Source organism: Ascaphus truei (assembly GCF_040206685.1).
Source record: "Ascaphus truei isolate aAscTru1 chromosome 13 unlocalized genomic scaffold, aAscTru1.hap1 SUPER_13_unloc_3, whole genome shotgun sequence".
NCBI classification, from domain to species: Eukaryota; Metazoa; Chordata; class Amphibia; order Anura; family Ascaphidae; genus Ascaphus; species Ascaphus truei.
Genome location: NW_027453847.1, coordinates 330,774 through 344,733, shown reverse-complemented (window position 1 = coordinate 344,733; position 13,960 = coordinate 330,774). Strand labels below are relative to the sequence as shown.

At 46.8% G+C, this 13,960-nt stretch overlaps 8 pseudogenes; all 8 read right to left on the bottom strand.

The window, feature by feature from the left end:
- Window positions 1-1,206: 1,206 nt before the first annotated feature.
- On the bottom strand, window positions 1,207-1,379 carry LOC142473992 (U1 spliceosomal RNA; annotated as a pseudogene).
- A 1,401-nt stretch (window positions 1,380-2,780) lies between these two features.
- On the bottom strand, window positions 2,781-2,953 carry LOC142473990 (U1 spliceosomal RNA; annotated as a pseudogene).
- A 1,416-nt stretch (window positions 2,954-4,369) lies between these two features.
- On the bottom strand, window positions 4,370-4,542 carry LOC142473989 (U1 spliceosomal RNA; annotated as a pseudogene).
- Window positions 4,543-5,980: 1,438 nt separating this feature from the next.
- LOC142473988 (U1 spliceosomal RNA) lies at window positions 5,981-6,153 on the bottom strand (annotated as a pseudogene).
- Window positions 6,154-7,585: 1,432 nt separating this feature from the next.
- LOC142473987 (U1 spliceosomal RNA) lies at window positions 7,586-7,758 on the bottom strand (annotated as a pseudogene).
- Window positions 7,759-9,196: 1,438 nt separating this feature from the next.
- Window positions 9,197-9,369, bottom strand: LOC142473986 (U1 spliceosomal RNA; annotated as a pseudogene).
- Window positions 9,370-10,779: 1,410 nt separating this feature from the next.
- Window positions 10,780-10,952, bottom strand: LOC142473985 (U1 spliceosomal RNA; annotated as a pseudogene).
- A 1,436-nt stretch (window positions 10,953-12,388) lies between these two features.
- On the bottom strand, window positions 12,389-12,561 carry LOC142473983 (U1 spliceosomal RNA; annotated as a pseudogene).
- Between the last annotated feature and the right edge of the window lie 1,399 nt (window positions 12,562-13,960).

The window sequence follows — 13,960 nt, the reverse complement described above, 5'->3', positions numbered from 1 at the left end:
GAATATTTGTCAAACAACATAGATCCAAGACAGCCCCTCCCCCGCCCATCCAACAAGCACCCAGAGAAGCCAAGCTTCGCCGCAAGGTACTTCTTCTTGGTTTTAAAAGGAAGAAGCAATCACTTTGAACACCGCTCAGCTCTGTCATTTCAGCTGGCGGAGAGACAGGGGGACACCATATTTCTGGGGTGGCTTTCTTCATCTACCCTACCTGCCGGCACTCACTTTTTCTGACCTCCACTGACACCTGCTGCTGCTGCTGCTGCTGCTGCTGCTGCTGGAGAGGTGCCCTGTCCTGCTGGCACACTTGTCACTTTGCCCTTTACCAGCATAGCTGCTTATCTGGCATTTGCATAAATATAGAAGCAAGCTAACACTGTCTGCTGCTCCCTGGATAGAGATAGATAGATAGATAGATAGATAGATATTGTTTTTTGCACCACTCAGCAGATAGTTTGCAATCTGTTGGTTTTAAATGCCGCTCTTTGTTACTTTGGAGCCTAGAAACTCTAGAACGTACTGTATACTCCCTTTGTGATATCATCACATGGGGTGGTCTGGCTACAGAGACCCATACATACCATGTAGAACTAGGGTGGGGAGGGGGTGAAATAAAAACCCCATATCCTGCAAGGAACGGCCATTTAAAAAAAAAAAATGAATCCAGATTTGTTTGTAAATGTGCTGCTTTATACAATATTTCAAAAGGCATCAAACATACAATTGTGACTTTGAAATCACCTATACATTGTGTATTGCACTTATCTCAGTATAATAATAGAGAGATTCGTATCTCAAACCAAAAAAAGAAAAGAAAACAATCAGCCAGAGAGGTGGGCATTGGAAAGAGAGGGATACATTTTTACTGCTGCTGCTGCTGCTGCTGCAGCGACTCATATTCTACAGTTCTTGGCCCTTTTTGTTTAGAATGTTTTTTTCATGAATTATATGTGTTTCCCTATTTCCCAATCCACCTGAATTTATTCCTAAATGTCTGCGCAGGTGCCTAATTGTCATTTCTCCCTGTTTGAGATGTTGCTACCTGGCTAGTTGGGTTTGCTCCTTTTATGCCACAGTTATTGACCAGGCCCAAAGCCCAAGCAGTGGCAATAGCAGCTTGTCTGAACAAACACCTGTGCTGTGGGTGGTGGTGGTTGTTGTTGTTGTTGTTGATTTTTGTTTCTGTTTTTTCTAACAGTCGAAAAACAGGGGAGAGCGCGCACGCAGTCCCCCACTACCAGAAATTGTGCAGTCGAGTTTCCCGCATGTGGGGAAATCGCAGAGGTCAGCTAGCTCCAAGTGCAATGAGCAAGCCTCGCTCTGGGAGAGCCACCTGCAGGATCGTGGCTGCATAATTTACTCCTCTGCCAGGTAAGTATGAGTTGGAATGGCGCTGGGGGGCAACTAGCCCTGTCCCAGGACAAGTGTCACCCTTGTGGAGAGAGCAGCTTGGTCATTGGTGCAGTGGCAGCAGCAGCAGCAGCATCCAGCAGCGGCAAGCACCACAGTAGCTGAGGCCTAGTATCTGAGCCAGAACCTGCAGCAAGGATCAGCTTAGGCCATTCCATGCAAACATTTGTGCAGCAGCGAATATTTGTCAAACAACATAGATCCAAGACAGCCCCTCCCCCGCCCATCCAACAAGCACCCAGAGAAGCCAAGCTTCGCCGCAAGGTACTTCTTCTTGGTTTTAAAAGGAAGAAGCAATCACTTTGAACACCGCTCAGCTCTGTCATTTCAGCTGGCGGAGAGACAGGGGGACACCATATTTCTGGGGTGGCTTTCTTCATCTACCCTACCTGCCGGCACTCACTTTTTCTGACCTCCACTGACACCTGCTGCTGCTGCTGCTGCTGCTGGAGAGGTGCCCTGTCCTGCTGGCACACTTGTCACTTTGCCCTTTACCAGCATAGCTGCTTACCTGGCATTTGCATAAATATAGAAGCAAGCTAACACTGTCTGCTGCTCCCTGGATAGAGATAGATAGATAGATAGATATTGTTTTTTGCACCACTCAGCAGATAGTTTGCAATCTGTTGGTTTTAAATGCCGCTCTTTGTTACTTTGGAGCCTAGAAACTCTAGAACGTACTGTATACTCCCTTTGTGATATCATCACATGGGGTGGTCTGGCTACAGAGACCCATACATACCATGTAGAACTAGGGTGGGGAGGGGGTGAAATAAAAACCCCATATCCTGCAAGGAACGGCCATTTAAAAAAAAAAAATGAATCCAGATTTGTTTGTAAATGTGCTGCTTTATACAATATTTCAAAAGGCATCAAACATACAATTGTGACTTTGAAATCACCTATACATTGTGTATTGCACTTATCTCAGTATAATAATAGAGAGATTCGTATCTCAAACCAAAAAAAGAAAAGAAAACAATCAGCCAGAGAGGTGGACATTGGAAAGAGAGGGATACATTTTTACTGCTGCTGCTGCTGCTGCTGCAGCGACTCATATTCTACAGTTCTTGGCCCTTTTTGTTTAGAATGTTTTTTTCATGAATTATATGTGTTTCCCTATTTCCCAATCCACCTGAATTTATTCCTAAATGTCTGCGCAGGTGCCTAATTGTCATTTCTCCCTGTTTGAGATGTTGCTACCTGGCTAGTTGGGTTTGCTCCTTTTATGCCACAGTTATTGACCAGGCCCAAAGCCCAAGCAGTGGCAATAGCAGCTTGTCTGAACAAACACCTGTGCTGTGGGTGGTGGTGGTTGTTGTTGTTGTTGTTGTTGATTTTTGTTTCTGTTTTTTCTAACAGTCGAAAAACAGGGGAGAGCGCGCACGCAGTCCCCCACTACCAGAAATTGTGCAGTCGAGTTTCCCGCATGTGGGGAAATCGCAGAGGTCAGCTAGCTCCAAGTGCAATGAGCAAGCCTCGCTCTGGGAGAGCCACCTGCAGGATCGTGGCTGCATAATTTACTCCTCTGCCAGGTAAGTATGAGTTGGAATGGCGCTGGGGGGCAACTAGCCCTGTCCCAGGACAAGTGTCACCCTTGTGGAGAGAGCAGCTTGGTCATTGGTGCAGTGGCAGCAGCAGCAGCAGCATCCAGCAGCGGCAAGCACCACAGTAGCTGAGGCCTAGTATCTGAGCCAGAACCTGCAGCAAGGATCAGCTTAGGCCATTCCATGCAAACATTTGTGCAGCAGCGAATATTTGTCAAACAACATAGATCCAAGACAGCCCCTCCCCCGCCCATCCAACAAGCACCCAGAGAAGCCAAGCTTCGCCGCAAGGTACTTCTTCTTGGTTTTAAAAGGAAGAAGCAATCACTTTGAACACCGCTCAGCTCTGTCATTTCAGCTGGCGGAGAGACAGGGGGACACCATATTTCTGGGGTGGCTTTCTTCATCTACCCTACCTGCCGGCACTCACTTTTTCTGACCTCCACTGACACCTGCTGCTGCTGCTGCTGCTGCTGCTGCTGCTGCTGCTGGAGAGGTGCCCTGTCCTGCTGGCACACTTGTCACTTTGCCCTTTACCAGCATAGCTGCTTACCTGGCATTTGCATAAATATAGAAGCAAGCTAACACTGTCTGCTGCTCCCTGGATAGAGATAGATAGATAGATAGATATTGTTTTTTGCACCACTCAGCAGATAGTTTGCAATCTGTTGGTTTTAAATGCCGCTCTTTGTTACTTTGGAGCCTAGAAACTCTAGAACGTACTGTATACTCCCTTTGTGATATCATCACATGGGGTGGTCTGGCTACAGAGACCCATACATACCATGTAGAACTAGGGTGGGGAGGGGGTGAAATAAAAACCCCATATCCTGCAAGGAACGGCCATTTAAAAAAAAAAAATGAATCCAGATTTGTTTGTAAATGTGCTGCTTTATACAATATTTCAAAAGGCATCAAACATACAATTGTGACTTTGAAATCACCTATACATTGTGTATTGCACTTATCTCAGTATAATAATAGAGAGATTCGTATCTCAAACCAAAAAAAGAAAAGAAAACAATCAGCCAGAGAGGTGGACATTGGAAAGAGAGGGATACATTTTTACTGCTGCTGCTGCTGCTGCTGCAGCGACTCATATTCTACAGTTCTTGGCCCTTTTTGTTTAGAATGTTTTTTTCATGAATTATATGTGTTTCCCTATTTCCCAATCCACCTGAATTTATTCCTAAATGTCTGCGCAGGTGCCTAATTGTCATTTCTCCCTGTTTGAGATGTTGCTACCTGGCTAGTTGGGTTTGCTCCTTTTATGCCACAGTTATTGACCAGGCCCAAAGCCCAAGCAGTGGCAATAGCAGCTTGTCTGAACAAACACCTGTGCTGTGGGTGGTGGTGGTTGTTGTTGTTGTTGTTGTTGATTTTTGTTTCTGTTTTTTCTAACAGTCGAAAAACAGGGGAGAGCGCGCACGCAGTCCCCCACTACCAGAAATTGTGCAGTCGAGTTTCCCGCATGTGGGGAAATCGCAGAGGTCAGCTAGCTCCAAGTGCAATGAGCAAGCCTCGCTCTGGGAGAGCCACCTGCAGGATCGTGGCTGCATAATTTACTCCTCTGCCAGGTAAGTATGAGTTGGAATGGCGCTGGGGGGCAACTAGCCCTGTCCCAGGACAAGTGTCACCCTTGTGGAGAGAGCAGCTTGGTCATTGGTGCAGTGGCAGCAGCAGCAGCAGCATCCAGCAGCGGCAAGCACCACAGTAGCTGAGGCCTAGTATCTGAGCCAGAACCTGCAGCAAGGATCAGCTTAGGCCATTCCATGCAAACATTTGTGCAGCAGCGAATATTTGTCAAACAACATAGATCCAAGACAGCCCCTCCCCCGCCCATCCAACAAGCACCCAGAGAAGCCAAGCTTCGCCGCAAGGTACTTCTTCTTGGTTTTAAAAGGAAGAAGCAATCACTTTGAACACCGCTCAGCTCTGTCATTTCAGCTGGCGGAGAGACAGGGGGACACCATATTTCTGGGGTGGCTTTCTTCATCTACCCTACCTGCCGGCACTCACTTTTTCTGACCTCCACTGACACCTGCTGCTGCTGCTGCTGCTGCTGCTGCTGCTGCTGCTGGAGAGGTGCCCTGTCCTGCTGGCACACTTGTCACTTTGCCCTTTACCAGCATAGCTGCTTACCTGGCATTTGCATAAATATAGAAGCAAGCTAACACTGTCTGCTGCTCCCTGGATAGAGATAGATAGATAGATAGATATTGTTTTTTGCACCACTCAGCAGATAGTTTGCAATCTGTTGGTTTTAAATGCCGCTCTTTGTTACTTTGGAGCCTAGAAACTCTAGAACGTACTGTATACTCCCTTTGTGATATCATCACATGGGGTGGTCTGGCTACAGAGACCCATACATACCATGTAGAACTAGGGTGGGGAGGGGGTGAAATAAAAACCCCATATCCTGCAAGGAACGGCCATTTAAAAAAAAAAAATGAATCCAGATTTGTTTGTAAATGTGCTGCTTTATACAATATTTCAAAAGGCATCAAACATACAATTGTGACTTTGAAATCACCTATACATTGTGTATTGCACTTATCTCAGTATAATAATAGAGAGATTCGTATCTCAAACCAAAAAAAGAAAAGAAAACAATCAGCCAGAGAGGTGGACATTGGAAAGAGAGGGATACATTTTTACTGCTGCTGCTGCTGCTGCTGCAGCGACTCATATTCTACAGTTCTTGGCCCTTTTTGTTTAGAATGTTTTTTTCATGAATTATATGTGTTTCCCTATTTCCCAATCCACCTGAATTTATTCCTAAATGTCTGCGCAGGTGCCTAATTGTCATTTCTCCCTGTTTGAGATGTTGCTACCTGGCTAGTTGGTGGGTGGGTGGGTGGGTGGGTGGGTGGGTGCTCCTTTTATGCCACAGTTATTGACCAGGCCCAAAGCCCAAGCAGTGGCAATAGCAGCTTGTCTGAACAAACACCTGTGCTGTGGGTGGTGGTGGTTGTTGTTGTTGTTGTTGATTTTTGTTTCTGTTTTTTCTAACAGTCGAAAAACAGGGGAGAGCGCGCACGCAGTCCCCCACTACCAGAAATTGTGCAGTCGAGTTTCCCGCATGTGGGGAAATCGCAGAGGTCAGCTAGCTCCAAGTGCAATGAGCAAGCCTCGCTCTGGGAGAGCCACCTGCAGGATCGTGGCTGCATAATTTACTCCTCTGCCAGGTAAGTATGAGTTGGAATGGCGCTGGGGGGCAACTAGCCCTGTCCCAGGACAAGTGTCACCCTTGTGGAGAGAGCAGCTTGGTCATTGGTGCAGTGGCAGCAGCAGCAGCAGCATCCAGCAGCGGCAAGCACCACAGTAGCTGAGGCCTAGTATCTGAGCCAGAACCTGCAGCAAGGATCAGCTTAGGCCATTCCATGCAAACATTTGTGCAGCAGCGAATATTTGTCAAACAACATAGATCCAAGACAGCCCCTCCCCCGCCCATCCAACAAGCACCCAGAGAAGCCAAGCTTCGCCGCAAGGTACTTCTTCTTGGTTTTAAAAGGAAGAAGCAATCACTTTGAACACCGCTCAGCTCTGTCATTTCAGCTGGCGGAGAGACAGGGGGACACCATATTTCTGGGGTGGCTTTCTTCATCTACCCTACCTGCCGGCACTCACTTTTTCTGACCTCCACTGACACCTGCTGCTGCTGCTGCTGCTGCTGCTGCTGCTGGAGAGGTGCCCTGTCCTGCTGGCACACTTGTCACTTTGCCCTTTACCAGCATAGCTGCTTACCTGGCATTTGCATAAATATAGAAGCAAGCTAACACTGTCTGCTGCTCCCTGGATAGAGATAGATAGATAGATAGATATTGTTTTTTGCACCACTCAGCAGATAGTTTGCAATCTGTTGGTTTTAAATGCCGCTCTTTGTTACTTTGGAGCCTAGAAACTCTAGAACGTACTGTATACTCCCTTTGTGATATCATCACATGGGGTGGTCTGGCTACAGAGACCCATACATACCATGTAGAACTAGGGTGGGGAGGGGGTGAAATAAAAACCCCATATCCTGCAAGGAACGGCCATTTAAAAAAAAAAAATGAATCCAGATTTGTTTGTAAATGTGCTGCTTTATACAATATTTCAAAAGGCATCAAACATACAATTGTGACTTTGAAATCACCTATACATTGTGTATTGCACTTATCTCAGTATAATAATAGAGAGATTCGTATCTCAAACCAAAAAAAGAAAAGAAAACAATCAGCCAGAGAGGTGGACATTGGAAAGAGAGGGATACATTTTTACTGCTGCTGCTGCTGCTGCTGCAGCGACTCATATTCTACAGTTCTTGGCCCTTTTTGTTTAGAATGTTTTTTTCATGAATTATATGTGTTTCCCTATTTCCCAATCCACCTGAATTTATTCCTAAATGTCTGCGCAGGTGCCTAATTGTCATTTCTCCCTGTTTGAGATGTTGCTACCTGGCTAGTTGGTGGGTGGGTGGGTGGGTGGGTGGGTGGGTGCTCCTTTTATGCCACAGTTATTGACCAGGCCCAAAGCCCAAGCAGTGGCAATAGCAGCTTGTCTGAACAAACACCTGTGCTGTGGGTGGTGGTGGTTGTTGTTGTTGTTGTTGATTTTTGTTTCTGTTTTTTCTAACAGTCGAAAAACAGGGGAGAGCGCGCACGCAGTCCCCCACTACCAGAAATTGTGCAGTCGAGTTTCCCGCATGTGGGGAAATCGCAGAGGTCAGCTAGCTCCAAGTGCAATGAGCAAGCCTCGCTCTGGGAGAGCCACCTGCAGGATCGTGGCTGCATAATTTACTCCTCTGCCAGGTAAGTATGAGTTGGAATGGCGCTGGGGGGCAACTAGCCCTGTCCCAGGACAAGTGTCACCCTTGTGGAGAGAGCAGCTTGGTCATTGGTGCAGTGGCAGCAGCAGCAGCAGCATCCAGCAGCGGCAAGCACCACAGTAGCTGAGGCCTAGTATCTGAGCCAGAACCTGCAGCAAGGATCAGCTTAGGCCATTCCATGCAAACATTTGTGCAGCAGCGAATATTTGTCAAACAACATAGATCCAAGACAGCCCCTCCCCCGCCCATCCAACAAGCACCCAGAGAAGCCAAGCTTCGCCGCAAGGTACTTCTTCTTGGTTTTAAAAGGAAGAAGCAATCACTTTGAACACCGCTCAGCTCTGTCATTTCAGCTGGCGGAGAGACAGGGGGACACCATATTTCTGGGGTGGCTTTCTTCATCTACCCTACCTGCCGGCACTCACTTTTTCTGACCTCCACTGACACCTGCTGCTGCTGCTGCTGCTGCTGCTGCTGCTGCTGCTGGAGAGGTGCCCTGTCCTGCTGGCACACTTGTCACTTTGCCCTTTACCAGCATAGCTGCTTACCTGGCATTTGCATAAATATAGAAGCAAGCTAACACTGTCTGCTGCTCCCTGGATAGAGATAGATAGATAGATAGATATTGTTTTTTGCACCACTCAGCAGATAGTTTGCAATCTGTTGGTTTTAAATGCCGCTCTTTGTTACTTTGGAGCCTAGAAACTCTAGAACGTACTGTATACTCCCTTTGTGATATCATCACATGGGGTGGTCTGGCTACAGAGACCCATACATACCATGTAGAACTAGGGTGGGGAGGGGGTGAAATAAAAACCCCATATCCTGCAAGGAACGGCCATTTAAAAAAAAAAAATGAATCCAGATTTGTTTGTAAATGTGCTGCTTTATACAATATTTCAAAAGGCATCAAACATACAATTGTGACTTTGAAATCACCTATACATTGTGTATTGCACTTATCTCAGTATAATAATAGAGAGATTCGTATCTCAAACCAAAAAAAGAAAAGAAAACAATCAGCCAGAGAGGTGGACATTGGAAAGAGAGGGATACATTTTTACTGCTGCTGCTGCTGCTGCTGCAGCGACTCATATTCTACAGTTCTTGGCCCTTTTTGTTTAGAATGTTTTTTTCATGAATTATATGTGTTTCCCTATTTCCCAATCCACCTGAATTTATTCCTAAATGTCTGCGCAGGTGCCTAATTGTCATTTCTCCCTGTTTGAGATGTTGCTACCTGGCTAGTTGGTGGGTGGGTGGGTGGGTGGGTGGGTGGGTGCTCCTTTTATGCCACAGTTATTGACCAGGCCCAAAGCCCAAGCAGTGGCAATAGCAGCTTGTCTGAACAAACACCTGTGCTGTGGGTGGTGGTGGTTGTTGTTGTTGTTGTTGATTTTTGTTTCTGTTTTTTCTAACAGTCGAAAAACAGGGGAGAGCGCGCACGCAGTCCCCCACTACCAGAAATTGTGCAGTCGAGTTTCCCGCATGTGGGGAAATCGCAGAGGTCAGCTAGCTCCAAGTGCAATGAGCAAGCCTCGCTCTGGGAGAGCCACCTGCAGGATCGTGGCTGCATAATTTACTCCTCTGCCAGGTAAGTATGAGTTGGAATGGCGCTGGGGGGCAACTAGCCCTGTCCCAGGACAAGTGTCACCCTTGTGGAGAGAGCAGCTTGGTCATTGGTGCAGTGGCAGCAGCAGCAGCAGCATCCAGCAGCGGCAAGCACCACAGTAGCTGAGGCCTAGTATCTGAGCCAGAACCTGCAGCAAGGATCAGCTTAGGCCATTCCATGCAAACATTTGTGCAGCAGCGAATATTTGTCAAACAACATAGATCCAAGACAGCCCCTCCCCCGCCCATCCAACAAGCACCCAGAGAAGCCAAGCTTCGCCGCAAGGTACTTCTTCTTGGTTTTAAAAGGAAGAAGCAATCACTTTGAACACCGCTCAGCTCTGTCATTTCAGCTGGCGGAGAGACAGGGGGACACCATATTTCTGGGGTGGCTTTCTTCATCTACCCTACCTGCCGGCACTCACTTTTTCTGACCTCCACTGACACCTGCTGCTGCTGCTGCTGCTGCTGCTGCTGCTGCTGGAGAGGTGCCCTGTCCTGCTGGCACACTTGTCACTTTGCCCTTTACCAGCATAGCTGCTTACCTGGCATTTGCATAAATATAGAAGCAAGCTAACACTGTCTGCTGCTCCCTGGATAGAGATAGATAGATAGATAGATATTGTTTTTTGCACCACTCAGCAGATAGTTTGCAATCTGTTGGTTTTAAATGCCGCTCTTTGTTACTTTGGAGCCTAGAAACTCTAGAACGTACTGTATACTCCCTTTGTGATATCATCACATGGGGTGGTCTGGCTACAGAGACCCATACATACCATGTAGAACTAGGGTGGGGAGGGGGTGAAATAAAAACCCCATATCCTGCAAGGAACGGCCATTTAAAAAAAAAAAATGAATCCAGATTTGTTTGTAAATGTGCTGCTTTATACAATATTTCAAAAGGCATCAAACATACAATTGTGACTTTGAAATCACCTATACATTGTGTATTGCACTTATCTCAGTATAATAATAGAGAGATTCGTATCTCAAACCAAAAAAAGAAAAGAAAACAATCAGCCAGAGAGGTGGACATTGGAAAGAGAGGGATACATTTTTACTGCTGCTGCTGCTGCTGCTGCAGCGACTCATATTCTACAGTTCTTGGCCCTTTTTGTTTAGAATGTTTTTTTCATGAATTATATGTGTTTCCCTATTTCCCAATCCACCTGAATTTATTCCTAAATGTCTGCGCAGGTGCCTAATTGTCATTTCTCCCTGTTTGAGATGTTGCTACCTGGCTAGTTGGGTTTGCTCCTTTTATGCCACAGTTATTGACCAGGCCCAAAGCCCAAGCAGTGGCAATAGCAGCTTGTCTGAACAAACACCTGTGCTGTGGGTGGTGGTGGTTGTTGTTGTTGTTGTTGATTTTTGTTTCTGTTTTTTCTAACAGTCGAAAAACAGGGGAGAGCGCGCACGCAGTCCCCCACTACCAGAAATTGTGCAGTCGAGTTTCCCGCATGTGGGGAAATCGCAGAGGTCAGCTAGCTCCAAGTGCAATGAGCAAGCCTCGCTCTGGGAGAGCCACCTGCAGGATCGTGGCTGCATAATTTACTCCTCTGCCAGGTAAGTATGAGTTGGAATGGCGCTGGGGGGCAACTAGCCCTGTCCCAGGACAAGTGTCACCCTTGTGGAGAGAGCAGCTTGGTCATTGGTGCAGTGGCAGCAGCAGCAGCAGCATCCAGCAGCGGCAAGCACCACAGTAGCTGAGGCCTAGTATCTGAGCCAGAACCTGCAGCAAGGATCAGCTTAGGCCATTCCATGCAAACATTTGTGCAGCAGCGAATATTTGTCAAACAACATAGATCCAAGACAGCCCCTCCCCCGCCCATCCAACAAGCACCCAGAGAAGCCAAGCTTCGCCGCAAGGTACTTCTTCTTGGTTTTAAAAGGAAGAAGCAATCACTTTGAACACCGCTCAGCTCTGTCATTTCAGCTGGCGGAGAGACAGGGGGACACCATATTTCTGGGGTGGCTTTCTTCATCTACCCTACCTGCCGGCACTCACTTTTTCTGACCTCCACTGACACCTGCTGCTGCTGCTGCTGCTGCTGCTGCTGCTGGAGAGGTGCCCTGTCCTGCTGGCACACTTGTCACTTTGCCCTTTACCAGCATAGCTGCTTACCTGGCATTTGCATAAATATAGAAGCAAGCTAACACTGTCTGCTGCTCCCTGGATAGAGATAGATAGATAGATAGATATTGTTTTTTGCACCACTCAGCAGATAGTTTGCAATCTGTTGGTTTTAAATGCCGCTCTTTGTTACTTTGGAGCCTAGAAACTCTAGAACGTACTGTATACTCCCTTTGTGATATCATCACATGGGGTGGTCTGGCTACAGAGACCCATACATACCATGTAGAACTAGGGTGGGGAGGGGGTGAAATAAAAACCCCATATCCTGCAAGGAACGGCCATTTAAAAAAAAAAAATGAATCCAGATTTGTTTGTAAATGTGCTGCTTTATACAATATTTCAAAAGGCATCAAACATACAATTGTGACTTTGAAATCACCTATACATTGTGTATTGCACTTATCTCAGTATAATAATAGAGAGATTCGTATCTCAAACCAAAAAAAGAAAAGAAAACAATCAGCCAGAGAGGTGGACATTGGAAAGAGAGGGATACATTTTTACTGCTGCTGCTGCTGCTGCTGCAGCGACTCATATTCTACAGTTCTTGGCCCTTTTTGTTTAGAATGTTTTTTTCATGAATTATATGTGTTTCCCTATTTCCCAATCCACCTGAATTTATTCCTAAATGTCTGCGCAGGTGCCTAATTGTCATTTCTCCCTGTTTGAGATGTTGCTACCTGGCTAGTTGGTGGGTGGGTGGGTGGGTGGGTGGGTGGGTGGGTGCTCCTTTTATGCCACAGTTATTGACCAGGCCCAAAGCCCAAGCAGTGGCAATAGCAGCTTGTCTGAACAAACACCTGTGCTGTGGGTGGTGGTGGTTGTTGTTGTTGTTGTTGATTTTTGTTTCTGTTTTTTCTAACAGTCGAAAAACAGGGGAGAGCGCGCACGCAGTCCCCCACTACCAGAAATTGTGCAGTCGAGTTTCCCGCATGTGGGGAAATCGCAGAGGTCAGCTAGCTCCAAGTGCAATGAGCAAGCCTCGCTCTGGGAGAGCCACCTGCAGGATCGTGGCTGCATAATTTACTCCTCTGCCAGGTAAGTATGAGTTGGAATGGCGCTGGGGGGCAACTAGCCCTGTCCCAGGACAAGTGTCACCCTTGTGGAGAGAGCAGCTTGGTCATTGGTGCAGTGGCAGCAGCAGCAGCAGCATCCAGCAGCGGCAAGCACCACAGTAGCTGAGGCCTAGTATCTGAGCCAGAACCTGCAGCAAGGATCAGCTTAGGCCATTCCATGCAAACATTTGTGCAGCAGCGAATATTTGTCAAACAACATAGATCCAAGACAGCCCCTCCCCCGCCCATCCAACAAGCACCCAGAGAAGCCAAGCTTCGCCGCAAGGTACTTCGTCTTGGTTTTAAAAGGAAGAAGCAATCACTTTGAACACCGCTCAGCTCTGTCATTTCAGCTGGCGGAGAGACAGGGGGACACCATATTTCTGGGGTGGCTTTCTTCATCTACCCTACCTGCCGGCACTCACTTTTTCTGACCTCCACTGACACCTGCTGCTGCTGCTGCTGCTGCTGCTGCTGCTGCTGGAGAGGTGCCCTGTCCTGCTGGCACACTTGTCACTTTGCCCTTTACCAGCATAGCTGCTTACCTGGCATTTGCATAAATATAGAAGCAAGCTAACACTGTCTGCTGCTCCCTGGATAGAGATAGATAGATAGATAGATATTGTTTTTTGCACCACTCAGCAGATAGTTTGCAATCTGTTGGTTTTAAATGCCGCTCTTTGTTACTTTGGAGCCTAGAAACTCTAGAACGTACTGTATACTCCCTTTGTGATATCATCACATGGGGTGGTCTGGCTACAGAGACCCATACATACCATGTAGAACTAGGGTGGGGAGGGGGTGAAATAAAAACCCCATATCCTGCAAGGAACGGCCATTTAAAAAAAAAAAATGAATCCAGATTTGTTTGTAAATGTGCTGCTTTATACAATATTTCAAAAGGCATCAAACATACAATTGTGACTTTGAAATCACCTATACATTGTGTATTGCACTTATCTCAGTATAATAATAGAGAGATTCGTATCTCAAACCAAAAAAAGAAAAGAAAACAATCAGCCAGAGAGGTGGACATTGGAAAGAGAGGGATACATTTTTACTGCTGCTGCTGCTGCTGCTGCAGCGACTCATATTCTACAGTTCTTGGCCCTTTTTGTTTAGAATGTTTTTTTCATGAATTATATGTGTTTCCCTATTTCCCAATCCACCTGAATTTATTCCTAAATGTCTGCGCAGGTGCCTAATTGTCATTTCTCCCTGTTTGAGATGTTGCTACCTGGCTAGTTGGTGGGTGGGTGGGTGGGTGGGTGGGTGGGTGGGTGGGTGGGTGGGTGGGTGCTCCTTTTATGCCACAGTTATTGACCAGGCCCAAAGCCCAAGCAGTGGCAATAGCAGCTTGTCTGAACAAACACCTGTGCTGTGGGTGGTG